General features: G+C 41.6%; 1 protein-coding gene across 1 annotated transcript in view; it reads right to left on the bottom strand.

Moving 5' to 3' along the window:
* Window positions 1–26,183, bottom strand: part of LOC139762445 (extracellular serine/threonine protein CG31145) — a 1,101,583-nt gene that overhangs the window by 737,208 nt on the left and 338,192 nt on the right. Inside the window, exon 3 of the mRNA XM_071687351.1 lies at window positions 16,309–16,562. The gene's annotated coding sequence lies outside the window, so the exon portion shown is untranslated. The remainder of the gene's footprint in view (window positions 1–16,308; window positions 16,563–26,183) is intronic.

The following is a 26,183-nucleotide window of genomic DNA, read 5'->3' as shown; positions in this document are numbered from 1 at the left end:
TCAGTCGCCCGAGGAAGCTGTAACATATTTTCACTTGACTTTGGTGGGTGGGCTGAGGCGACGTGATTTATGGCGGCAGCCTCAGCGCCTGGGATCCAACCGTGGCTGCCAGACTCCCCGGCTCCAGATACCTCACAGACCTGCGGGAACGGTAGGTCACCTCAGCCAATATCACGAGCCAACCAGACGTATTCCGTCGAGTTACTACCGTCCTTTAGCGGATAACCTCGTCATAGACCATCAGGTCCTCTGTTAACAGTCCTTCCCATGGACCCCTACCGCTGGTAACGGGCTCGGCCGCTCCCCAAGTGAACGTAGCTGTTATAGTTATTGCTACATTGTAGAACAGTTACAGTTACGTGTTCTCCGCTCGACACCCAACGGTGGGAATCTGTACGATTCTCTCAACACAACACTGTTAACGTCTGATAACATTTACGAGTTGCTTGTCAAGCGTGGAAATCAGATTCATTTATTGTCTCAAATGGACTTCATATACTTTACTTAGACGTTATTGGTCACCTCTGGGTAGAGTACCACTGGAGAGAGACAGCGCAGGTTGGCCCTAAAGAGGACCCCTCTTACTCTTCCCTCGCCACAATTACTCTCCTGAGGCTAAATGGAAAACTTAGTTTCATTGCCACACGTCTGGTGTGCACACTCATCAAGACTAACATGATACCTTTTACAGCAGCTTCTGCAACCTTATTTTTGTATCTATCCATTACACAGACGGTCCCAATTCCTCTTACCTAATAACATCACCTGCAGGGAACATACTCACTAGTACTAAAATAGATCACTATATTCCTTTACGAATAACACTTTTCTCGATACGTGATCAAACTCTCCATCATACTGCCCCGTGAAATGTTTGAGGAGTTCCCAGAGATGAACACTGAAAAGATCGCTTGGAACTGGTACTGCATACTGAACCCAGATATGGATGGTACAAAGCGAGTTAGAAATGTATATATATATATATATATATATATATATATATATATATATATATATATATATATATATATATCCCTGGGGATAGGGGAGAAAGAATACTTCCCACGTATTCCCTGCGTGTCGTAGAAGGCGACTAAAAGGGAAGGGTGCGGGGGGCTGGAAATCCTCCCCTCTTGTTTTTTTTTTTTGTTTTATTTTCCCAAAGAAGGAACAGAGAAGGGGGCCAGATGAGGATATTCCCTCAAAAGCCCAGTCCTCTGTTCTTAAAGCTACCTCGCTAACGCGGGAAATGGCGAATAGTATGAAAGAAGGAAAAAAAAAATATATATATATATATATATATATATATGCATATGGGTGGGGGAAGGGGCGAAATCCTGGGGGCCTTGAAGAATGTGTGGAAGTCGAGAACATTATCTCGGAAAGCAAAAATGGGTATGTTTGAAGGAATAGTGGTTCCAACAATGTTGTATGGTTGCGAGGCGTGGGCTATGGATAGAGTTGTGCGCAGGAGGATGGATGTGCTGGAAATGAGATGTTTGAGGACAATGTGTGGTGTGAGGTGGTTTGATCGAGTGAGTAACGTAAGGGTAAGAGAGATGTGTGGAAATAAAAAGAGCGTGGTTGAGAGAGCAGAAGAGGGTGTTTTGAAGTGGTTTGGGCACATGGAGAGGATGAGTGAGGAAAGATTGACCAAGAGGATATATGTGTCGGAGGTGGAGGGAACAAGGAGAAGAGGGAGACCAAATTGGAGGTGGAAAGATGGAGTGAAAAAGATTTTGTGTGATCGGGGCCTGAACATGCAGGAGGGTGAAAGGAGGGCAAGGAATAGAGTGAATTGGAGCGATGTGGTATACCGGGGTTGACGTGCTGTCAGTGGATTGAAGCAGGGCATGTGAAGCGTCTGGGGTAAACCATGGAAAGCTGTGTAGGTATGTATATTTGCGTGTGTGGACGTATGTATATACATGTGTATGGGGGTGGGTTGGGCCATTTCTTTTGTCTGTTTCCTTGCGCTACCTCGCAAACGCGGGAGACAGCGACAAAGTATAATAAAAAAAAAAATAATATATATATATATATAATATATATATATATATAATATATATATATATATATATATATATATCAACTTCACCGTCACCCGCGTAGTGAGGAAGCACCGGAAACAGAAATAGATTGATTTGATTTGTGCCGGTAACCCCGGCATGTTTATTGTGCCGCCCATGCTCATCTTGTGAGCTGCAGCGCAAAAGGATTACAGGGATCACAAAGAGTCTTAGTCAGACACCAGTGGGAGCAGCCTCTTTTGTTTACATCCACTCTTTCACTGTCATGTGTCATGCATAAAAACCAGAGCGCCCGATCTACAGCAAGTCCCCACAGTCGTTACCGTGATTTCCGCTGAACACTTCACATTTCCTGGCTCATCTATTCGTATCAAGTCGCCCCTGTATACAACAAGGCTCCAGTGCGCTTTATCCTGTGCACGCTTCTCCCTTTTCTGCATGTTCAGGACCCGATAACTCAAAGCATTTATCACTTCGTTCATCAATCTCTTTTTTGGTCTCCCCCTCCCTCTTTCTTTCTCCTCTTCAGACACATATATCCTCTTAGTATGCCTTTCTTAACTCATTCAACAAACTTATACCTCTGTAATTCGAACACTCACCTTTGTCCCTCTTGCCTTTATAAAGTGGCACTATACGTGTATTCCGACAATCGTCAGGCAACTCAGCATGTTCCATACACACACACTGACAACACTAATTGATAAATCAACAACACAGTCATTCCCTTTCTTCAGAAATTCAATTACAATGCCACCCACTCTAGCCGCCTTTCCACATTCCATCTCACACATGGCTTTCGCCACCTCTTCTCTCTTCACCAAACCACTTTCCAGGACACTCTCACTTCGCGTTACTCCTCGACCCTAACATCATACATCTAATCTATCATAAAACACATTAAGTAATCCTTTAAAGTATTCACTTTATCTCCTCTTCTCTTGTTACCACCTCCCATTTGCCTCCTTCACTGGTTTTCGCGTTTGTTCAGTTCTTCTCGCACTATCAACCTCCTCTCAAGATAATTTATTATTTACCCGAAGTTTGCTGATAGTCGCTCACCCCAACTCTGGTAGATAGATGGGTACCCGTCTTGGGGTGTATGTGCACGCATGCATACATAGGAGTATATATATATATATATATATATATATATGAAAGAATACTTCCCACGCATTCCTCGCGTGTCCGTAGAAGGCGACTAAAGGGGACGGGAGCGAGGGGCAGAAACCTCCCCTCCTTGTATTTTAACTTTCTAAAAGGGGAAACAGAAGAAGGAGTCACGCGGGGAGTGCTCATCCTCTCGAAGGCTCAGATTGGGTGTCTAAATGTGTGTGGATGTAACCAAGATGAGAAAAAAGGAGAGATAGGTAGTATGTTTGAGGAAAGGAACCTGGATGTTTTGGCTCTGAGTGAAACGAAGCTCAAGGGTAAAGGGGAGAGATGGTTTGGAATGTCTTGGGAGTAAAGTCAGGGGTTAGTGAGAGGACAAGAGCAAGGGAAGGAATAGCACTACTCCTGAAACAGGAGTTGTGGGAGTATGTGATAGAGTGTAAGAAAGTAAACTCTACATTGATATGGGTAAAACTGAAAGTTGATGGAGAGAGATGGGTGATTATGGTGCATATGCACCTGGGCATGAGAAGAAAGATCATGAGAGGCAAGTGTTTTGGGAGCAGCTGAATGAGTGTGTTAGTGGTTTTGATGCACGAGACCGGGTTATAGTGATGGGTGATTTGAATGCAAAGGTGAGTAATGTGGCAGTTGAGGGAATAATTGGTAACATGGGGTGTTCAGTGTTGTAAATGGAAATGGTGAAAGAGCTTGTAGATTTATGTGCTGAAAAAGGACTGGTGATTGGGAATACCTGGTTTAAAAAGCGAGATATACATAATATACGTATGTAAGTAGGAGAGATGGCCAGAGACGTTATTGGATTACGTGTTAATTGACAGGCGTGCGAAAGAGAGACTTTTGGATGTTAATGTGCTGAAGAGGTGCAACTGGAGGGATGTCTGATCATTATCTGTGGAGGCTAAGGTGAAGATTTGTATGAGGTTTTCAGAAAAGAAGAGTGAATGTTGGGGTGAAGAGGGTGGTGAGAGTAAGTGAGCTTGGAAGGAGACTTGTGTGAGGAAGTACCAGGAGAGACTGAGTACAGAATGGAAAAAGTGAGAACAAAGGAGGTAATTGGGGAGTGGGGGAGGAATGGGATGTATTTAGGGAACAGTGATGGCTTGCGCAAAAGATGCTTGTGGCATGAGAAGCGTGGGAGGTGGGTTGATTAGAAAGGGTAGTGAGTGGTGGGATGAAGAAGTAAGATTATTAGTGAAAGAGAGAGAGAGTCATTTGGACGATTTTTGCAGGAAAAAATGCAAATGAGTGGGAGATGTATAAAAGAAAGAGCAGGAGGTCAAGAGAAAGTGCAAGAGGTGAAAAAAGAGGGCAAATGAGAGTTGGGGTGAGAGAGTATCATTAAATTTTAGGGAGAATAAAAAGATGTTTTGGAAGGAGGTAAATAAAGTGCGTAAGACAAGGGAACAAATGGAACTTCAGTGAAGGGGGCAATGGGAAGGTGATAACAAGTAGTGGTGATGTGAGAAGGAGATGGAGTGAGTATTTGAAGGTTTGTTGAATGTGTTTGATGATAGAGTGGCAGATATAGGGTGTTTTGGTCGAGGTGGTGGCAAAGTGAGAGGGTTAGGGAAAATGATTTGGTAAACAGAGAAGAGGTAGAAAAGCTTTGCGGAAGATGAAAGCCGCAAGGCAGCAGGTTTGGATGGTATTGCAGTGGAATTTATAAAAAAGGGGGTGACTGTAATTGTTGACTGGTTGGTAAGGTTATTTAATGTATGTATGATTCATGGTGAGGTGCCTGAGGATTGGCGGAATGCTTGCATAGTGCCATTGTACAAAGGCAAAGGGGATAAGAGTGAGTGCTCAAATTACAGAGGTATAAGTTTGTTGAGTAATTCCTGGGAAATTATATGGGAGGGTATTGATTGAGAGGTGAAGGCATGTACAGAGCATCAGATTGGGGAAGAGCAGTGTGGTTTCAGAAGTGGTAGAGGATGTGTGGATCAGGTGTTTGCTTGAGCAATGTATGTGAGAAATACTTAGAAAAGCAAATGGATTTGTATGTAGCATTATGGATCTGGAGAAGGCATATGATAGAGTCTGATAGAGATGCTCTGTGGAAGGTATTAAAGAATATATGGTGTGGGAGGCAAGTTGTTAGAAGCAGTGAGAAAGTTTTTATCGAGGATGTAAGGCATGTGTACGTGTACGAAGAGAGGAAAGTGATTGGTTCCCAGTGAATGTAGGTTGCGGCAGGGTGTGTGATGTCTCCATTGTTGTTTAATTTGTTTATGGATGGGTTGTTAGGGAGGTGAATGCAAGAGTTTTGGAAAGAGGGGCAAGTATCAGTCTGTTGTGGATGAGAGAGCTTGGAAGGTAAGTCAGTTGTGTTCGCTGATGATACAGCGCTGGTGCTGATTCATGTGAGAAACTGCAGAAGCTGGTGACTGTGTTTGTAAATGTGGTGAAAGAAGAAAGTTGAGAGTAAATGTGAATAAGACAAGGTAATTAGGTACAGTAGGGTTGAGGGTCAAGTCAATTGGGAGGTAGTTTGAATGGAGAAAAACTGGGGGAAATGAAGTGTTTTAGATATCTGGGAGTGGATTTGGCACGGATGGAACCATGGAAGCGGAAGTGAATCAGGTGGGGGAGGGGCGAAATCTGGAGCCTTGAAAGAATGTTGGAAGTCGAGACATTATCTCGGAAAGCAAAAATGGGTATGTTTGAAGGAAATAGTGTTCCAACAATGTTGTATGGTTGCGAGGCGTGGGCTGGATAGAGTTGTGCGAGGAGGGTGGATGTGCGGAAATGAGATGTTTGAGGACAATAGTGTGTGAGGTGGTTTGATCGAAGTAAGTAACATAGGTAAGAGAGATGTTGTGGTAATAAAAAAGAGTGTGGTTAGAGAGAGCAGAAAGAGGGTTTTTAAATGGTTTGGTCACATGGAGAGAATGAGTGAGGAAAGATTGACCAAGAGGTCTATGTGTCAGAGGTGGAGGGAACGAGGAGAAGTGGGAGACCAAATTGGAGGGGAAAGATGGAGTGAAAAGATTTTGAGTATCGGGGCCTGAACAATGCAGGAGGGTGAAAGGCGTGCAGGAATAGAGTGAATTGGAACAATGTGGTATACCGGGGTCGACGTGCTGTCAATGGATTGAACCAGGCATGTGAAGCGTCTGGGGTAAACCATGGAAAGTTCTGTGGGCCTGATGTGGAAAGGGAGCTGTGGTTTCGGTGCATTATTACATACAGCTAGAGACTGAGTGTGAACGAATGGGCTTTGTTGTCTTTTCCTAGCGCTAACCTCGACACACATGAGTGGGAAAGGGGATTGTTATTCCATGTGTGGCGAGGTGGCGATGGAAATAATAAGGCAGACAGTATAATTATGTACATGTGTATATTGTAATGTCTGTTGTATTTAAGTGTAATAGTATTTTATTATAATTATTATATTATTATAATATTCATTCTTATTTATTCTTTTTTGGTACCGGGAAAGGGGAACAGGGACAAGCAGAGGAAACAAGAACGGAAAAATTATATATATTAATTAATAATATTAAGCTAATAAAATTTATTAAATTAATTATATTTTTAAATTATTAAATATAAAAGAATAAATTTATTAGATTATATTAAAGATATGATGATATATTAATATATATATATTAGTATATAGTAGGTTTTTACTATAAAAAAATATTTATAAAATTATTGGATATATCATTTTTAATTTTTATTTTATTAAAAAAGTATTTAAAGGGAATATACTGGGGATGAGAGAGCTTGGGAAGTGAGTCAGTTGTTGTTCGCTGATGATACAGCGCTGGTGGCTGATTCATGTGAGAAACTGCAGAAGCTGGTGACTGAGTTTGGAAAAGTGTGTGGAAGAAGAAAGTTAAGAGTAAATGTGAATAAGAGCAAGGTTATTAGGTACAGTAGGGTTGAGGGTCAAGTCAATTGGGAGGTGAGTTTGAATGGCGAAAAACTGGAGGAAGTGAAGTGTTTTAGATATCTGGGAGTGGATCTGGCAGCGGATGGAACCATGGAAGCGGAAGTGGATCATAGGGTGGGGGAAGGGGCGAAAATCCTGGGGGCCTTGAAGAATGTGTGGAAGTCGAGAACATTATCTCGGAAAGCAAAAATGGGTATGTTTGAAGGAATAGTGGTTCCAACAATGTTGTATGGTTGCGAGGCGTGGGCTATGGATAGAGTTGTGCGCAGGAGGATGGATGTGCTGGAAATGAGATGTTTGAGGACAATGTGTGGTGTGAGGTGGTTTGATCGGGTGAGTAACGTAAGGGTAAGAGAGATGTGTGGAAATAAAAAGAGCGTGGTTGAGAGAGCAGAAGAGGGTGTTTTGAAGTGGTTTGGGCACATGGAGAGGATGAGTGAGGAAAGATTGACCAAGAGGATATATGTGTCGGAGGTGGAGGGAACAAGGAGAAGAGGGAGACCAAATTGGAGGTGGAAAGATGGAGTGAAAAAGATTTTGTGTGATCGGGGCCTGAACATGCAGGAGGGTGAAAGGAGGGCAAGGAATAGAGTGAATTGGAGCGATGTGGTATACCGGGGTTGACGTGCTGTCAGTGGATTGAAGCAGGGCATGTGAAGCGTCTGGGGTAAACCATGGAAAGCTGTGTAGGTATGTATATTTGCGTGTGTGGACGTATGTATATACATGTGTATGGGGGGGGGGGGGTTGGGCCATTTCTTTTGTCTGTTTCCTTGCGCTACCTCGCAAACGCGGGAGACAGCGACAAAGTATAATAAAAAAAAAAATAATATATATATATATATATATATATATATATATATATATATATATATATATATATATATATATATATATATATATATATATATCAACTTCACCGTCACCCGCGTAGTGAGGAAGCACCGGGAACAGAAATAGATTGATTTGATTTGTGCCGGTAACCTAGGCATGTTTATTGTGCCGCCCATGCTCATCTTGTGAGCTGCAGCGCAAAAGGAGTACAGGGATCACAAAGAGTCTTAGTCAGACACCAGTGGGAGCAGCCTCTTTTGTTTACATCCACTCTTTCACTGTCATGTGTCATGCATAAAAACCAGAGCGCCCGATCTACAGCAAGTCCCCCACAGTCGTTACCGTGATTTCCGCTGAACACTTCACATTTCCTGGCTCATCTATTCGTATCAAGTCGCCCCTGTATACAACTAGGCTCCAGTGCGCTTTATCCTGTGCACGCTTCTCCCTTTTCTGCATGTTCAGGACCCGATAACTCAAAGCATTTATCACTTCGTTCATCAATCTCTTTTTTGGTCTCCCCCTCCCTCTTTCTTTCTCCTCTTCAGACACATATATCCTCTTAGTAAGCCTTTCTTAACTCATTCAACAAACTTATACCTCTGTAATTCGAACACTCACCTTTGTCCCTCTTGCCTTTATAAAGTGGCACTATACGTGTATTCCGACAATCGTCAGGCACCTCAGCATGTTCCATACACACACACTGACAACACTAATTGATAAATCAACAACACAGTTATTCCCTTTCTTCAGAAATTCAATTACAATGCCACCCACTCTAGCCGCCTTTCCACATTCCATCTCACACATGGCTTTCGCCACCTCTTCTCTCTTCACCAAACCGCTTTCCAGGACACTCTCACTTCGCGTTACTCCTCGACCCTAACATCATACATCTAATCTATCATAAAACACATTAAGTAATCCTTTAAAGTATTCACTTTATCTCCTCTTCTCTTGTTACCACCTCCCCATTTGCCTCCTTCACTGGTTTTCGCGTTTGTTCAGTTCTTCTCGCACTATCAACCTCCTCTCAAGATAATTTATTATTTACCCGAAGTTTGCTGATAGTCGCTCACCCCAACTCTGGTAGATAGATGGGTACCCGTCTTGGGGTGTATGTGCATGCATGCATACATAGGAGTATATATATATATATATATATATATATATATATTTTTTTTTTTTTTTTTTTTTTTATACTTTGTCGCTGTCTCCCGCGTTTGCGAGGTAGCGCAAGGAAACAGACGAAAGAAATGGCCCAACCCCCCCCATACACATGTACATACACACGTCCACACACGCAAATATACATACCTACACAGCTTTCCATGGTTTACCCCAGACGCTTCACACGCCCTGATTCAATCCACTGACAGCACGTCAACCCCTGTATACCACATCGCTCCAATTCACTCTATTCCTTGCCCTCCTTTCACCCTCCTGCATGTTCAGGCCCCGATCACACAAAATCCTTTTCACTCCATCTCTCCACCTCCAATTTGGTCTCCCTCTTCTCCTCGTTCCCTCCACCTCCGACACATATATCCTCTTGGTCAATCTTTCCTCACTCATTCTCTCCATGTGCCCAAACCATTTCAAAACACCCTCTTCTGCTCTCTCAACCACGCTCTTTTTATTTCCACACATCTCTCTTACCCTTACGTTACTTACTCGATCAAACCACCTCACACCACACATTGTCCTCAAACATCTCATTTCCAGCACATCCATCCTCCTGCGCACAACTCTATCCACAGCCCACGCCTCGCAACCATACAACATTGTTGGAACTACTATTCCTTCAAACATACCCATTTTTGCTTTCCGGGATAATGTTCTCGACTTCCACACATTTTTCAAGGCTCCCAAAATTTTCGCCCCCTCCCCCACCCTATGATCCACTTCCGCTTCCATGGTTCCATCCGCTGACAGATCCACTCCCAGATATCTAAAACACTTCACTTCCTCCAGCCTCTCACCATTCAAACTCACCTCCCAATTGACTTGACCCTCAACCCTACTGTACCTAATAACCTTGCTCTTATTGACATTTACTCTTAACTTTCTTCTTCCACACACTTTACCAAACTCCGTCACCAGCTTCTGCAGTTTCTCACATGAATCCGCCACCAGCGCTGTATCATCAGCGAACAACAACTGACTCACTTCCCAAGCTCTCTCATCCCCAACAGACTTCATACTTGCCCCTCTTTCCAAAACTCTTGCATTTACCTCCCTAACAACCCCATCCATAAACAAATTAAACAACCATGGAGACATCACACACCCCTGCCGCAAACCTACATTCACTGAGAACCAATCACTTTCCTCTCTTCCTACACGTACACATGCCTTATATATATATATATACATATATATATATATATATATATATATATATATATATATATATATATATATATATATATATATATATATATACATATATATATATATATATATATATATATATATATATATATATATATATATATATATATATATATATTCCTATGAGTCCACGGGGAAAATGAAACACGAAAAGTTCCCAAGTGAACTTTCGTGTGATAATCACATCATCAGGGGAGACACAAGAGAGAAATATAACAGTCATTTGATATACATCGAAGAGACGAAGCTAGGACGCCATTTAGTAAACATGTGATGTACATATATATATTTACCAAATGGCGTTCTAGCTTCGTCTCTTCGAAAGAATACTTCCCACGCATTCCTCGCGTGTCGTAGAAGGCGACTAAAGGGGACAGGAGCGAGGTGCTAGAAACCCTCCCCTCCTTGTATTTTAACTTTCTAAAAGGGGAAACAGAAGAAGGAGTCACGCGGGGAGTGCTCATCCTCCTCGAAGGCTCAGATTAGGGTGTCTAAATGTGTGTAGATGTAACCAAGATGAGAAAAAAGGAGAGATAGGTAGTATGTTTGAGGAAAGGAACCTGAATGTTTTGGCTCTGAGTGAAACGAAGCTCAAGGGTACAGGGGAGGAGAGGTTTGGAAATGTCTTGGGAGTAAAGTCAGGGGTTAGTGAGAGGACAAGAGCAAGGGAAGGAATAGCACTACTCCTGAAACAGGAGTGGTGGGAGAATGTGATAGAGTGTAAGAAAGTAAACTCTACATTGATATCGGTAAAACTGAAAGTTGATGGAGAGAGATGGGTGATTATTGGTGCATATGCACCTGGGCATGAGAATAAAGATCATGAGAGGCAAGTGTTTTGGGAGCAGCTGAATGAGTGTGTTAGTGGTTTTGATGCACGAGACCGGGTTATAGTGATGGGTGATTTGAATGCAAAGGTGAGTAATGTGGCAGTTGAGGGAATAATTAGTATACATGGGGTGTTCAGTGTTGTAAATGGAAATGGTGAAGAACTTGTAGATTTATGTGCTGAAAAAGGACTGGTGATCGGGAATACCTGGTTTAAAAAGAAAGATATACACAACTATACGTATGTAAGTAGGAGAGATGGCCAGAGAACGTTATTGGATTACGTGTTAATTCATAAGCACGTGAAAGACTTTTGGATGTTAATGTGCTAAGAGGTGCAACTGGAGGGATGTCTGATCATTATCTTGTGGAGGCGAAGGTGAAGATTTGTAGAGGTTTTCAGAAAAGAAGAGTGAATGTTGGGGTGAAGAGGGTGGTGAGAGTAAGCGAGCTTGGGAAGGAGACTTGTGTGAGGAAGTACCAGGAGAGACTGAAGTACAGAATGGAAAAAGGTGAAAACAAAGGAGGTAAGTTGAGTGGGGGAGGAATGGGATGTATTTAGGGAACCAGTGATGGCTTGCGCAAAAGATGCTTGTGGCATGAGAAGCGTGGGAGGTGGGTTCATTAGAAAGGGTAGTGAGTGGTGGGATGAAGAAGTAAGATTATTAGTGGAAGAGAAGAGAGAGTCATTTGGACGATTTTTGCAAGGAAATAATGCAAATGAGTGGGAGATGTATTTAAGAAAGAGGCAGGAGGTCAAGAGAAAGGTACAAGAGGTGATAAAGAGGGCAAATGAGAGTTGGGGTGAGAGAGTATCATTAAATTTTAGGGAGAATAAAAAGATGTTTTGGAAGTAGGTAAATAAAGTGCGTAAGACAAGGGAACAAATAGGAACTTCAGTGAAGGGGGCAAATGGGAAGGTGATAAAAAGTAGTGGTGATGTGAGAAGGAGATGAAGTGAGTATTTTGAAGGTTTGTTGAATGTGTTTGATGATAGAGTGGCAGATTTTGTTTTGGTCGAGGTGGTGTGCAAAGTGAGAGGGTTAGGGAAAATGATTTGGTAAATAGAGAAGAGGTAGCAAAAGCTTTGCGGAAGATGAAAGCCGGCAAGGCAGCAGGTTTGGATGGTATTGAGGTGGAATTTATTAAAAAAGGGGGTGACTGTATTGTTGACTGGTTGGTAAGGTTATTTAATGTATGTATGATTCATGGTGAGGTGCCTGAGGATTGGCGAAATGCTTGCATAGTGCCATTGTACAAAGGCAAAGGGGATAAGAGTGAGTGCTCAAATTACAGAGGTATAAGTTTGTTGAGTATTCCTGGGAAATTATATGGGAGGGTATTGATTGAGAGGATGAAGGCATGTACAGAACATCAGATTGGGGAAGAGCAGTGTGGTTTCAGAAGTGGTAGAGGATGTGTGGATCAGGTGTTTGTTTTGAAGAATGTATGTGAGAAATACTTAGAAAAGCAAATGGATTTGTATGTAGCATTTATGGATCTGGAGAAGGTATATGACAGAGCTGATAGAGATGCTCTGTGGAAGGTATTAAAAATATATGGTGTGGGAGGCAAGTTGTTAGAAGCAGTGAAAAGTTTTTATCGAGAATGTAAGGCATGTGTACGTGTAGGAAGAGAGGATAGTGATTGGTTCTCAGTGAATGTAGGTTTGCGGCAGGGGTGTGTGATGTCTCCATGGCTGTTTAATTTGTTTATGGATGGGGTCGTTAGGGAGGTGAATGCAAGAGTTTTGGAAAGAGGGGCAAGCATGCAGTCTGTTGTGGATGAGAGATCTCGGGAGGTGAGTCAGTTGTTGTTCGCTGATGATACAGCGCTGGTGGCTGATTCATGTGAGAAACTGCAGAAGCTGGTGACTGAGTTTGGTAAAGTGTGTGAAAGAAGAAAGTTGAGAGTAAATGTGAATAAGAGTAAGGTTATTAGGTACAGTAAGGTTGAGGGTCAAGTCAATTGGGAGGTAAGTTTGAATGGAGAAAAACTGGAGGAAGTGAAGTGTTTTAGATATCTGGGAGTGGATTTGGCAGTGGATGGAACCATGGAAGCGGAAGTGAGTCATAGGGTCCTGGGAGCCTTGAAAAATGTGTGGAAGTCGAGAACATTATCTCGGAAAACAAAAATGGGTATGTTTGAAGGAATAGTAGTTCCTACAATGTTGTATGGTTGCGAGGCGTGGGCTATGGATAGAGTTGTGCGGAGGAGGGTGGATGTGCGGGAAATGAGATGTTTGAGGACAATATGTGGTGTGAGGTGGTTTGATCAAGTAAGTAATAATAGGGTAAGAGAGATGTGTGGTAATAAAAAGAGTGTGGTTGAGAGAGCAAAAGAGGGTGTTTTGAAATGGTTTGGTCACATGGAGAGAATGAGTGAGGAAAGATTGACCAAGAGGATCTATGTGTCAGAGGTGGAGGGAACGAGGAGGAGTGGGAGACCGAATTGGAGGTGGAAAGATGGAGTGAAAAAGATTTTGAGTGATCGGGGCCTGTACATGCAGGAGGGTGAAAGGCGTGCAAGGAATAGAGTGAATTGAAACGATGTGGTATACCGGGGTCGACCTGCTGTCAATGGATTGAACCACGGCATGTGAAGCGTCTGCGGTAAACCATGGAAAGTTCTGTCGGGCCTGGATGTGGAAAGGGAGCTGTGGTTTCGGTGCATTATTACATGACAGCTAGAGACTGAGACTGAACGAATGGGGCCTTTGTTGTATTTTCCTAGCGTTACCTCGCACACATGAGGGGGAAGGGGATTGTTATTCCATGTGTGGCGAGGTGGCGATGGAAATGAATAAAGGCAGACAGTAAGAATTATGTACATGTGTATATGTGTATATGTCTGTCTGTCTGTCTGTGTATATATATATATATATATATATATATATATATATATATATATATATATATATATATATATATATATATATATATATATTGTACAAAGGCAAAGGGGATAAGAGTGAGTGCTCAAGTTTCAGAGGTATAAGTCTGTTAAGTATTCCTGGTAAATTATATGGGAGGGTATTCATTGAGAGGGTGAAGGCATGTACAGAGCATCAGATTGGGGAAGAGCAGTGTGGTTTCAGAAGTGGTGGAGGATGTGTGGATCAGGTGTTTGCTTTGAAGACTGTATGTGAGAAATACTTAGAAAAGCAAATGGATTTGTATGTAGCATTTATGGATCTGGAGAAGGCATATGATAGAGTTGATAGAGATGCTCTTTGGAAGGTATTAAGAATATATGGTGTGGGAGGCAAGTTGTTAGAAGCAGTGAAAAGATTTTATCGAGGATGTAAGGCATGTGTACGTGTAGGAAGAGAGGAAAGTGATTGGTTCTCAGTGAATGTAGGTTTGCGGCAGGGGTGAGTGATGTCTCCATGGTTGTTTAATTTGTTTATGGATGGGGTTGTTAGGGAGGTGAATGCAAGAGTTTTGGAAAGAGGGGCAAGTATGAAGTCTGTTGTGGATGAGAGAGCTTGGGAAGTGAGTGAGTTGTTGTTCGCTGATGATACAGCGCTGGTGGCTGATTCATGTGAGAAACTGCAGAAGCTGGTGACTGAGTTTGGTAAAGTGTGTGAAAGAAGACAGTTAAGAATAAATGTGAATAAGAGCAAGGTTATTAGGTACAGTAGGGTTGAGGGTCAAGTCAATTGGGAGGTAAGTTTTAATGGAGATAAACTGGAGGAAGTAAAGTGTTTTAGATATCTAGGAGTGGATAAGGCAGCGGATGGAACCATGGAAGCGGAAGTGGATCATAGGGTGGGGGAGGGGGGCGAAAATCCTGGGAGCCTTGAAGAATGTGTGGAAGTCGAGACCATTATCTCGGAAAGCAAAAATGGGTATGTTTGAAGGAATAGTGGTTCCAACAATTTTGTATGGTTGCGAGGCATGGGCTATGGATAGAGTTGTGCGCAGGAGGGTGGATGTGCTGGAAATGAGATGTTTGAGGACAATGTGTGGTGTGAGGTGGTTTGATCGAGTAAGTAACGTAAGGGTAAGAGAGATGTGTGGAAATAAAAAGAGCGTGGTTGAGAGAGCAGAAGAGGGTGTTTTGAAATGGTTTGGGCACATGGAGAGAATGAGTGAGGAAAGATTGCCCAAGAGGATATATGTGTCGGAGGTGGAGGGAACGAGGAGAAGTGGGAGACCAAATTGGAGGTGGAAAGATGGAATGAAAAAGATTTTGTGTGATCGGGGCCTGAACATGCAGGGGGGTGAAAGGAGGGCAAGGAATAGAGTGAATTGGATCGATGTGGTATACCGGGGTTGACGTGCTATCAGTGGATTGAATCAGGGCATGTGAAGCGTCTGGGGTAAACCATGGAAAGCTGTGTAGGTATGTATATTTGCGTGTGTGGACGTGTATGTATATACATGTGTATGGGGGTGGGTTGGGCCATTTCTTTCGTCTGTTTCCTTTGCGCTACCTCGCAAACGCGGGAGACAGCGAGAAAGCAAAAATAATAAATATATATATATATATATATATATATATATATATATATATATATATATATATATATATATATATATATATATATGTATACATTGAGATGTATAGGTATGTATATTTGCGTGTGTGGACGTGTATGTATATACATGTGTATGTGGGTGGGTTGGGCTGTTCTTTCGTCTGTTTCCTTGCGCTACCTCGGTAACGCGGGAGACAGCGACAAAACAAAATAATAATAAAAAATATAATATATATATATATATATATATATATATATGTATATATATATATATATATATATATATATATATATATATATATATATATATATATATATATATATATATATATAAAAGCTGTTATTTTAATATTTACATAAATATATACAAGAGGAATATCGGTGTTTTACACTTGTCAATGTAATTGGATATACTGTAGCTGGCATGATATGTTATATTTCTACACTTCACCTACCTTAGGAAGGCAGAGAGCTGAATCCCTCCGACCTATCTTATCCAAAAGATAAGCGCCACCTGTATTAGCACACATCTTTCATGATACGGGTTAGTTCTGGAAACATGAGGCCAAAACACGAGTCGGGTTTTCGTAAACGAGAGGAATGATAATGTTTTGTGTCGTCTTGTGATTTAAGTGCACATCACAAAGTCTTTATACATGAGAATTAGACGATCAGAAGGACACAAGAAGAACATTACGTACCTCGTGGATTTTGGACGATACATACAGAGGGGCGCCGACCTGAGAGCTGGGGCGGAACCTTTGTACACTGGCTGAGTGTGTGTGTGTGTCCTGCTTTCTCGGCTGTCGGAGAATCTGCCTCACAGTGTCGCCCATTAGACAGATGACATTCTGTTTGATCCGAGACGACACCAGTGTGAGTCGCTGAGCACCCTGACGCCTTCTGCCTTTTGGAAGGGGAAGCTGACCTCCCGCTCTCTTCGTGGACCCTCGACCTATAACGAATGGAAGATTTCTAACATTAGTCTTCATCCACAGTGTCTCTAAGAAACTTTTTGTCTTCATCTCTTTATTATATCATATTATGCAGTATACATAAATTCATCAGATTTTGATATTCCCATAAATATGAAATTCTAGGAAAAATATTTCCATTCATTATTTCCCACACCTGAACTCTCCATCCTTAATCAACCCTAAGTTCTGCTTCTTAATGGCTGCTCTAAAAAGCCACAAGTTTTACCTACAGTCGACGAAGTTATCAAGTCGCTTGAAATGAGGCTCATCTCTGTACACGGATCTTGGGTGAATGTTTCCTAATCATATATAAAAAGGAGTTTGCCATAACTTGTTGAGACAAAAACACTGTTTTATACATACAGTACGTGCAGTTATTCAGCAACTGCATGAACCTGCACTTGCCCAGCTCATCTACTTTCGAATACATACGTGAGCTGACGAGTCATGCGTGAGCTGACGAATCTTAATCAATGACAACGTACCATTACGGTGTAGAGAGAAAGTGACATGTACAGCGCGTTGCATTCATCGCTCAGTGCAAGAAAATATACAGTTACGAAGAACGAGTCGTGTGAGTTATGCGTTGTGAAATGTTATGTGTGACATGGAGAAAGTGTTTATCTGTGGACTCTGCCATTAGCTCATGTATAGATGAGGTAGAAAGAAGCGACAGCCACCTTTACCAAAGCCATGGCGCTCGACAGTTACAGAAGCGCTGGTTCACTCCGCACCCGTCACTGATCATCCTCCTGATTGATACCCAGGCAAATAGTACCGCTAGAGTCTCCCTGGTCAGTGGCTGCCTTCTACCTACTATGTGTGTATGAGAGAGAGAGAGAGAGAGAGAGAGAGAGAGAGAGAGAGAGAGAGAGAGAGAGAGAGAGAGAGAGAGAGAGAGAGAGAGAGAGAGAGAGAGAGAGTGTGTGTGTGTGTGTGTGTGTGTGTGTGTGTGTGTGTGTGTGTGTGTGTGTGTGTCACAGCTGGCACACAGTGGACAGTTCCCCCCCACACATCGTCACAGTACGTTGCCTCTACCCCCCGGCCTATGAGTGAGAGGGTCCTTAAAAAAGATAAGAAGACGTCTTACCCTGAGACTATGACGGCCTCCACCATATTCTACCTACTTTAGAGCTACCTTAACAAGGCTGTGCCGAGAACTTCATCTTATGGTGCTGGAGGTAGTAACATTCGTCACAACACGATAAAACTTATATAGAACAGAGGGGGACAGGCGGGCGCACACACACACACACACACACACACACACACACACACACACACATACACATCCCTAGGGAGCCATGAATTGTGTGTTGTGTTCCCTGGGAAACCATAATCTCCGGAACCTGACAAGATGGAGCGATATGGCCGAGCAGAGTAGAGCGTCTGGGTTCTGGGGAAGTGGGCCTTACTTGGTAAAGGTGTTCCTGGTAATCACTTCTTTGGAAGGAAATGTCTCCGTTTCAGGGGAGGAGGGGGAAGTAAAGCATGGAATTACATCTACAATTATGAATTATATAGGAAAATAGGGGAAAATATGTTTGATGATTATCAAGGTAATGATGGAATTATATTTATACATCTGAGCAGCGGAGAAGCATTACATTACGAAAGCAAAAATACATCTGCTCTTAAGATTATTACGGCTTTATACTGCTCAGGTATCAGGGTAAGCCAGACGGACAGAGAGAAAATGAAATACACAACTGAGACGTTAACACAGCCAGCAGCCAGGTCTGCCTGCCCTGCCTGACACAGCCAGTGGTCATCTGCCTGGCACCTCTGGACGTAAACCTCCTCCGCCCAGTTTGATCATAATAATAACAAAATATATATATATATATATATATATATATATATATATATATATATATATATATATATATATATATATATATATATATATATGTTTGTGTGTGTGTGTGTCTGAGCTGGAGGGAACGAGGAGGAGTGGAAGACCAAATTGCAGGTGGAAGGATGGAGTGAAAAAGATTTTGAGCGATCGGCGCCTGAACATACAGGAGGGTGAAGAGCATGCAAGGAATACAGTAAATTGGAACGATGTGGTATACCGGGGTCGACGTGCTGTCAATGGATTGAACCACGGCATGTGAAGCATCTGGGGTAAACCATGGAAAGTTTTGTGGGCCTTGATGTGGAAAGGGAGCTGTGGTTTCGGTGCATTACATATGACAGCTAGAGACTGAGTGTGAACAAATGTGGCCTTTGAAGATATTTACTTGATTGTTTTACCTGAGTGAAGATATTTGATTGATTGTATTACCTGACTGAAGGTATCTGATTGATTGTATTACCTGACTGAAGGTATCTGATTGATTGTATTACCTGACTGAAGGTATCTGATTGATTGTATTCCCTGACTGAAGATATTTGATCGACTGAATTACCTGACTGAAGATATATGATTGACTATAACACCTGCTGAAGATATCTGACTGATTGTATTACCTGACTGAAGCTATTTGATTGATTGTATTACCTACCTCACTGAAGATATCTGATTGATTGTATTACCTGACTGAAGATATTTGATTGACTGTATTTCCTGACTGAAGATATTTGATTGACTGTATTACCTGACTGAAGATATTTGATTGTATTACCTGACTGAAGATATTTGATTGTATTACCTGACTGAAGATATTTGATTGTATTACCTGACTGAAGATATTTCATTGATTGTATTACCTGACTGAAGATATTTGATTGTATTACCTGACTGAAGATATTTCATTAATTGTATTACCTGACTGAAGATATTTGATTGTATTACCTGACTGAAGATGTTTGATTGTATTACCTGACAGAAGATATTTGATTGTATTACCTGACTGAAGATATTTCATTGACTGTATTACCTGACTGAAGATATTTGATTGTATTACCTGACTGAAGATATGATTGATTGATCAGTTCATGATAGAATTTCTCGTGCCAAAAGATTTGATATTTATTGATCATGGGGAAGGGGGTCAGTACGTATGTTTTCATGGGTTAATGTTTAGTGATCATGGGGGTCAATATGTTCTAAAAATATATATATATATATATATATATATATATATATATATATATATATATATATATATATATATATATATATATATATATATAGAGAGAGAGAGAGAGAGAGAGAGATACAGAATAACACACACACACACCCACACATACGCAGGCAGACTCAGCCTCAGACTTCAGTCTTTTCACAGTTCGCCACGATATTGATCGTCAGACTCGTGTCTTGTGGCTTCGCCGTGAAATTCATCTCCAGACTTCTGTCGTTCGGCTTGGTCCTCATTGTGAGATGGAGTTGGTCGTCGTAAATTACTGTATCGCTTAACGTTTGGACGATTTGGTCTGGGCCTAACGAGTCTAAGTATGTGGTTGACGGCCCTGTTGGCGTCTGGCCCCAATCCAAGTACATGTATTTTCTTGTACTGTTAGGATTTGTGAGGGACACAGATGTCGACACAATATTTCTTTCTTATGCCGTCGATTGTGCTTCCTGCCTTACCGATAACCTTGCCCAGCAGGTTTCCATCAACTTGTAGCATATGCAGTACATGACGGTGCTGTGTCATGTGTGGCGGGGTGGCGACGAGAATGGATGAAGACAGCAAGTATGAATATGTACTTGTGTATATATGTATATGTCTGTGGATGTATATGTATGTATACGTTGATATGTATAGGTATGTAAATGCGCGTGTATGGGCGTTTATTTATATGCATGTGTATGTGGATGGGTTGGGCCATTCTTTCGTTGCTTCCTTGCGCTACCTCGCAAACGCGGGAGACAGCGACTAAGTATATATATATATATATATATATATATATATATATATATATATATATATATATATATATATATATATATATATATATATATCGTTAGTATACTGAAAAATACTCAGAGAAACAGTTGTAAGTGGCATTTATGGATCAAAGGAAAGCATAAGGTAGGGTTGATGGAGATGATCTGTGCAAGGTGCTGGGAATAAATGGTTTAGGAGGAAAGCTGCTAGAAGCAATGAAAAGGAAGGCATACGTGCGGCTGGAAAGAAGAGGAGGAGTGGTTAGAGGTAATGGTGGGTCTGCGGCGAGGGTGTGTGATATCACTATGGCTGTTTGATTTGTTTGACGATCGGGCAGTGAACGAGGTGAATGTAAGGGTCTTGAAGAGGAGTAGGTATGCAGTCTGTTGAGGGTAAAGAGGATTGGAAGGTGAGTCAGCTGTTATTTACTAATGACACGGCGATGGTGGCAAATTCAAGTGAGAAACTGCAGAAGCTGGTTTCTGAATTGAAGATGTGTGAAACGATACAACTGAGAGTAAATGTGAATAAAGGCAAGGTTATCAGGTTTAGCAGTGATGCAACAGAGGCTATTTGGTGTTTGTATCTTTAAATGGAGAGAACCTGGACAATCTGGAGTGTTTTAGATACACGAGAGTGGATATCACAGCGAACGGAACCATGAGAGCTAAACTGAGCCGAAAGGTTGGTGAAGGGGCAAAAGTCTTGGGATCACTGATGAATGTGTGGAAACAGAAGTCACTGTCTTGAAGGGCAAAGATGGGAATGTTACGTGGTATGGTGGCACTGTTGGTGCTTGTATGGATGCGAGGCGTGGCCTGTAGATGACGAAGTGAAGAAGGTGGATGTGTTGGAAATGAAATGTTTGAGGACAATGTGGAGTATGCATGGAAGAGCTAAAGAGGGTGTGCTGAGATGGTATGGACATATGGAAGGATGAGTGAGAAATGATGACTAAGAGAGCATACATGTCAGGAGAGGAAGGAATATGGAAAAGTGGAATATCAAAGAGGAGGTAAAGGGATGGAGAAAAAATGATGCTTTGAAGGTCTGGGGCCTAAGCGTGCTGGGGCTACTGAGGCGTGCAAGGGATAGAGCAAATTGAAGCGATGTGTTATAAAGGGGGCGACGGGCTGTCAATGGGATGAAGCAGGGCATATGAAATGGTTAGCAGAAACAACGCGAAGGTGTGTAGTACCTGTTTGTGAGTAGGGGGCTCTGGTTTTAGTGTATTATACATGACAGCTAATGGTTGGATGTGAGCACACGAGACTGGCTTCCTGAGGGCTGTCATAAAGACGGAAGACACTTAGCGGACAGAAAGTATGTATTAGGTATGTAGATGATCATTAAGCCTGAACGTTGTGTAGATTGTGCTTTTCACAGAAAATACTTCCAGAACACACCTGCCTCACAGTGGTTGACACATAAGGCTAGGCTGGACTAGCTAACACTGGGAAGCAAAGGTCAAGGGTTAATTACCATCAGAGGGAATCACTGGGCCAGACTTCGCGACTTTTGAACCAAGAAGGTGCACAAGTGACGACTAGCAATTCAAAAACAGAACATTCAATATTCTAAACGAATCATTTCGCAGCCAAGATGAAGGTTCTAGACGCAGAGGCGACCACCAATGTTCCATGTACTGACTCCGGTTAAGCTGACGAAGCGTCAACTAAGCAAGACGTGGTGACCCATGTTCAGAACCCGGTAAAAACTTGTATCGCTACGGGGTCTCACAAGGTTGTTAAGACTGTGTGCAGATCAACTGCCGCCACCTCTCACTTTACCGCGTCTGTCCCAGCATAAATAACCTGATTTATGGAAGGCACAATAAATCTCAGCCCAAAAGGAATCTTTTCTTTCTTTCGTCAAATTTCATTGCACTGAAGAAGCTTAGTCTAGGACTCAAGCAGGATGGTGAGGTTAGTTAAACACACAAGGTAGTAACACCCTCATGGTGGAGCCTAGATCTCATGGGTTGAGATTGATTTGATTTGTGCCGGTAATCCCGGCAAATTCATTGTTCACTCGAAGCTCATCCTGTGAGCGGTAGCGCAAAACGATTACAGGGGTCGCAAAGGGTCTTAGTCAGACCCCAGTGGGTTGATATTACATAAGATGTTACAATTCGCACTTCAGTACATATATTTCAGGTATATTGTTATTAATAATAAGGTGTTGTGACATTTCTTGCAGGGTTTGTTTAGATCTATCCCTAAAAGGCTCTATTTTTTCACATTCTATGACATAGTGTTCTAGTTTGTGTCCAAATCTTTGACCACAAACTTTACAATTCACACGGTTAACACCCTCCAGTTAGGCCAAAGTGCCTACAGTACCTACAGCCTTATAGTGTTTCTCCAACGGCACAACGATCTCACACGTTCTACAAACTACGAGTAAAAATGATTGATGATAAGAAACAACTGCATCTGGGTTGGAAGCATATAGCTTCTGTAGCAATATCCAGTTAAGAATGATGTACCCAGTGGACCCATCGCTAGTTACTTGCAAAAACCACATATTCGTACTGGCAGGGGATGGGAGTGGGTGTATGGGGTTACCATCAGCTGTTCGGTCGACCACCATCAATGGCGCGCTATGACCCGAGGACAGCTGGAGGAATTCTGCGCCAGAAACCCTTCGCGCCGTAAGCGTTTTTTGCTTTCCATGTGCCAAGGTAGATGATGTTGCCGACGCTGTAGACCAACCTAGTGGTGACACCAACAATAATATACCTGTCGTTTCTCATGTTAAGTACTAACGATTTACTGAAGGAGAGACTGGAGGAGTTGTAGGAGAAATATCGACGGCTTACTTGACGGTTTTGAGATAAGATCAATAATATGATTTCAGGAGTTCTTCCCAGGGTCGTGGCCGGGAACGTCTTCTTCAGTAAGGCTTTCGGTCTAGATATCAGATTAAAGTGAACTTCTCTTTTCAGGAAGAAGTTGACTTCATAAACTTGTGGCGGCATTTCTAGATGCACCCTGGTATGTTTATGAAGAAGGGGCTACACCTGAAAGAAATGGGAGCTGCGTGTTTTGTTGGCTCCTTAGTGACTATACACGTGCGTTTTCGTCAAAAAAAGAAAGATGATGATAAGAAACGTAGAACTTTCCAAACACGTCTTGGTTTCGTTTAAAAATATTTATGTTAACGCTCGGAGTATACGAAATTAAAGTCTCACCGTTAGCGATACCAGCGTTAGAAGGAAATCATGGCATAACTGCCATTTCTGAATCTTGGTAAGATATCAGCATCGAAGATTTCCTCGCCGAATTCTCAGTTCCAGGATACACTTCGTTTTTAATAGGGGCAAGGGAAACATAGCAGGCAGTGGTGTCCCGTTCTTTGTTAGTTTTTTTTCTTTTATTTAAATCCTATAGCAAAAACTGCTATAGCCATTGAGATATCGACTTTATTTTCGTACAAATTAGAGATAAACTACGTAAGAAAATAACAACAGGACTAGTTTATAGGCCACCTACACAGACACAAGAGGTAGGCTGAAGATTCTATGCTCAATTATCATAAATTTGTAATGAACAAGATTCTATCTATACGGCAGATTTTAATATCCCATTCTCTAGATGGGGATAATCCCTTTCCAATAACCTTGTACGTGGATTCTACCTAAAGTTTCTTGAAAGTTCCCTAATCCAATTAGTCGAGAAACATAATGAAGACGAGAAAATATGAAACATAATGAAGACGAGAAAATATTAGGTGTAGTTCCATCTACAAATGAGGACCTCGTAAATAATGTTGGAGAACAGTACAAGTGATCACCGATTTATTACCTTTGAGGTCGCTTTTAACACTGCATGTACGTTGATCAAAATGACAGTCGCGAAAAAAATACCAGATTCTAAACGTGCAAATTTTAATGATCTTTGCATTGCTCTTGACATGCAAACCTGGGTGATATGGTCAATGAAACATGAACACAGATTGGAAAAACTTCAGAAAAACTTTCAAAGCAGCAGAGGGAACATACGTACCAGTGCGTAGTAGACTGTCTATTTCTAAAACAAAGCCAAGGTGGTGGTGGTGAAATGATCGTTGTCTATGAAAGTAGCTCAAAAGAAACTCAAAAACCAATAACCAATATGATGTAGAATAGATTATGTAAATTTGCATAGAGAAAATGAATGAGCTATACAACAAAGTGAGCGTCAATAAGGAGTTACACAGTTATACTACAAGCATGAGAGTCATTACCCAGTCAACAGATCCATTAAATATGGAAAAAGATGACCTGGTTCAAGACAATGAATCCATGGCAAAAATATCAAAAAAAAGTTTTGCATCTATATTTACGATCAAAGACACAACCCATGTCCCGAATCCAGGTTCACTGAGAAGGGGAAGTTGTTCAACAAATTGACATAAAAGCCGAAGACGTATTTTCTACAAAAAACTAATGAGTATGAATAAAACGGCAGGCCCAGGTAGATTTCACTCGAGAGCAATGAAAGAGACGAAAAATGAGATAGTTAAGCCCTTGACTGCCCTCTTCAATAAGTCACTTGCTACAGGAAAAGTTCCAGATGAATGAAAGTTTGCCAATGTAACACCGATATTCAAAAAAAGGTATTAAGTCACTGCCCGAAAATTATCGCCGCTTCAGCTTAACGTCTGTGGTTGGAAAACATATGACTACCATCATTCGAGATAGAATTGTCAACCATCTAGAGGACCAATACTTAACAAACGATTATCAGTGTGGTTTTTCGACGACATCGCTCATGTCTGACGAATACGCTTGATATTTTAATGATATAATCAACACGAAAGTTAAGCAGTTGATGTTATCTATCTAGATTTTCAAAAAACTTTCGATATGGTTTCATATCAAAGGTTACCAGCAAAACGTAGGTCATAATGGCACTGATGGGGTTGTACTTCAGTGGATAGGAAAGTGGTTGACTGGCCGTAAACAGGGTTGTGATTAACGGTCAAGCCTCAGAACGATTAGACGTAACAAGTGGAGTGCCACAAGGGTCAGTCTGGGAACACGTCTCTTTCTCATATATAATAATGATATAGATAATGGACTGTATTGCAAGATATCAAAATTCGGAAATGATTCAAAGCTGGGATATAGATTTACAAATGAACTTGAACGTCATTAGCTTCAAATTGACCTAGACAAACTGATGAACAGGGCTCATAACTGGTTAATGAATCTTAACATCGAGAAGTGCAAAGATTTACATATCGGTAACAAAAACGAAAAGCCACGGTATGAATTCTCTTGAACTGCAAAAGGTAAACGAGGAAAACCACTTGGACATAATAATCTCTGGTGACAAAACCACGCAAGCAGTGCACAGAAGCAGTGGAAAGAGCGAACAAAATTCTTGGATCTATGGTAGGGCTTTCGAATATACGTCCAGGGAAATCATCTTCATCCTTTACAATTCACTGGTTCGTCCCCAGTTTTGGTCATCCTACCTTAAAAAAGACGCAAGCAGAATGAAGAAAGTATAGCGTTAAGCTACTAAAGATCATTCCCGGACCGAGAAACACATCGTAAGAGAAGTGATCTAATACAAGTAGGCAAAATGATCAAATGCTTTGATAATCTTGATCTGTCAAATTACTTAAGACCTGATTCGTCTGATTTCACTCGTAGTAATGGATACAAATTCATGGACAAACGTTTTACCACGAATGAGGCGAAGTACTTTTTTTCAACAGGATTCTTAACGTGTGGCACGATGTGCCAGTTAGAGTGGTTGAAAGCAGTAC

The sequence above is a fragment of the Panulirus ornatus genome, chromosome 3 (assembly GCF_036320965.1).
Source record: "Panulirus ornatus isolate Po-2019 chromosome 3, ASM3632096v1, whole genome shotgun sequence".
In the NCBI taxonomy this organism is placed as follows: Eukaryota; Metazoa; Arthropoda; class Malacostraca; order Decapoda; family Palinuridae; genus Panulirus; species Panulirus ornatus.
This window is presented reverse-complemented; position numbering and strand designations above follow the sequence as displayed.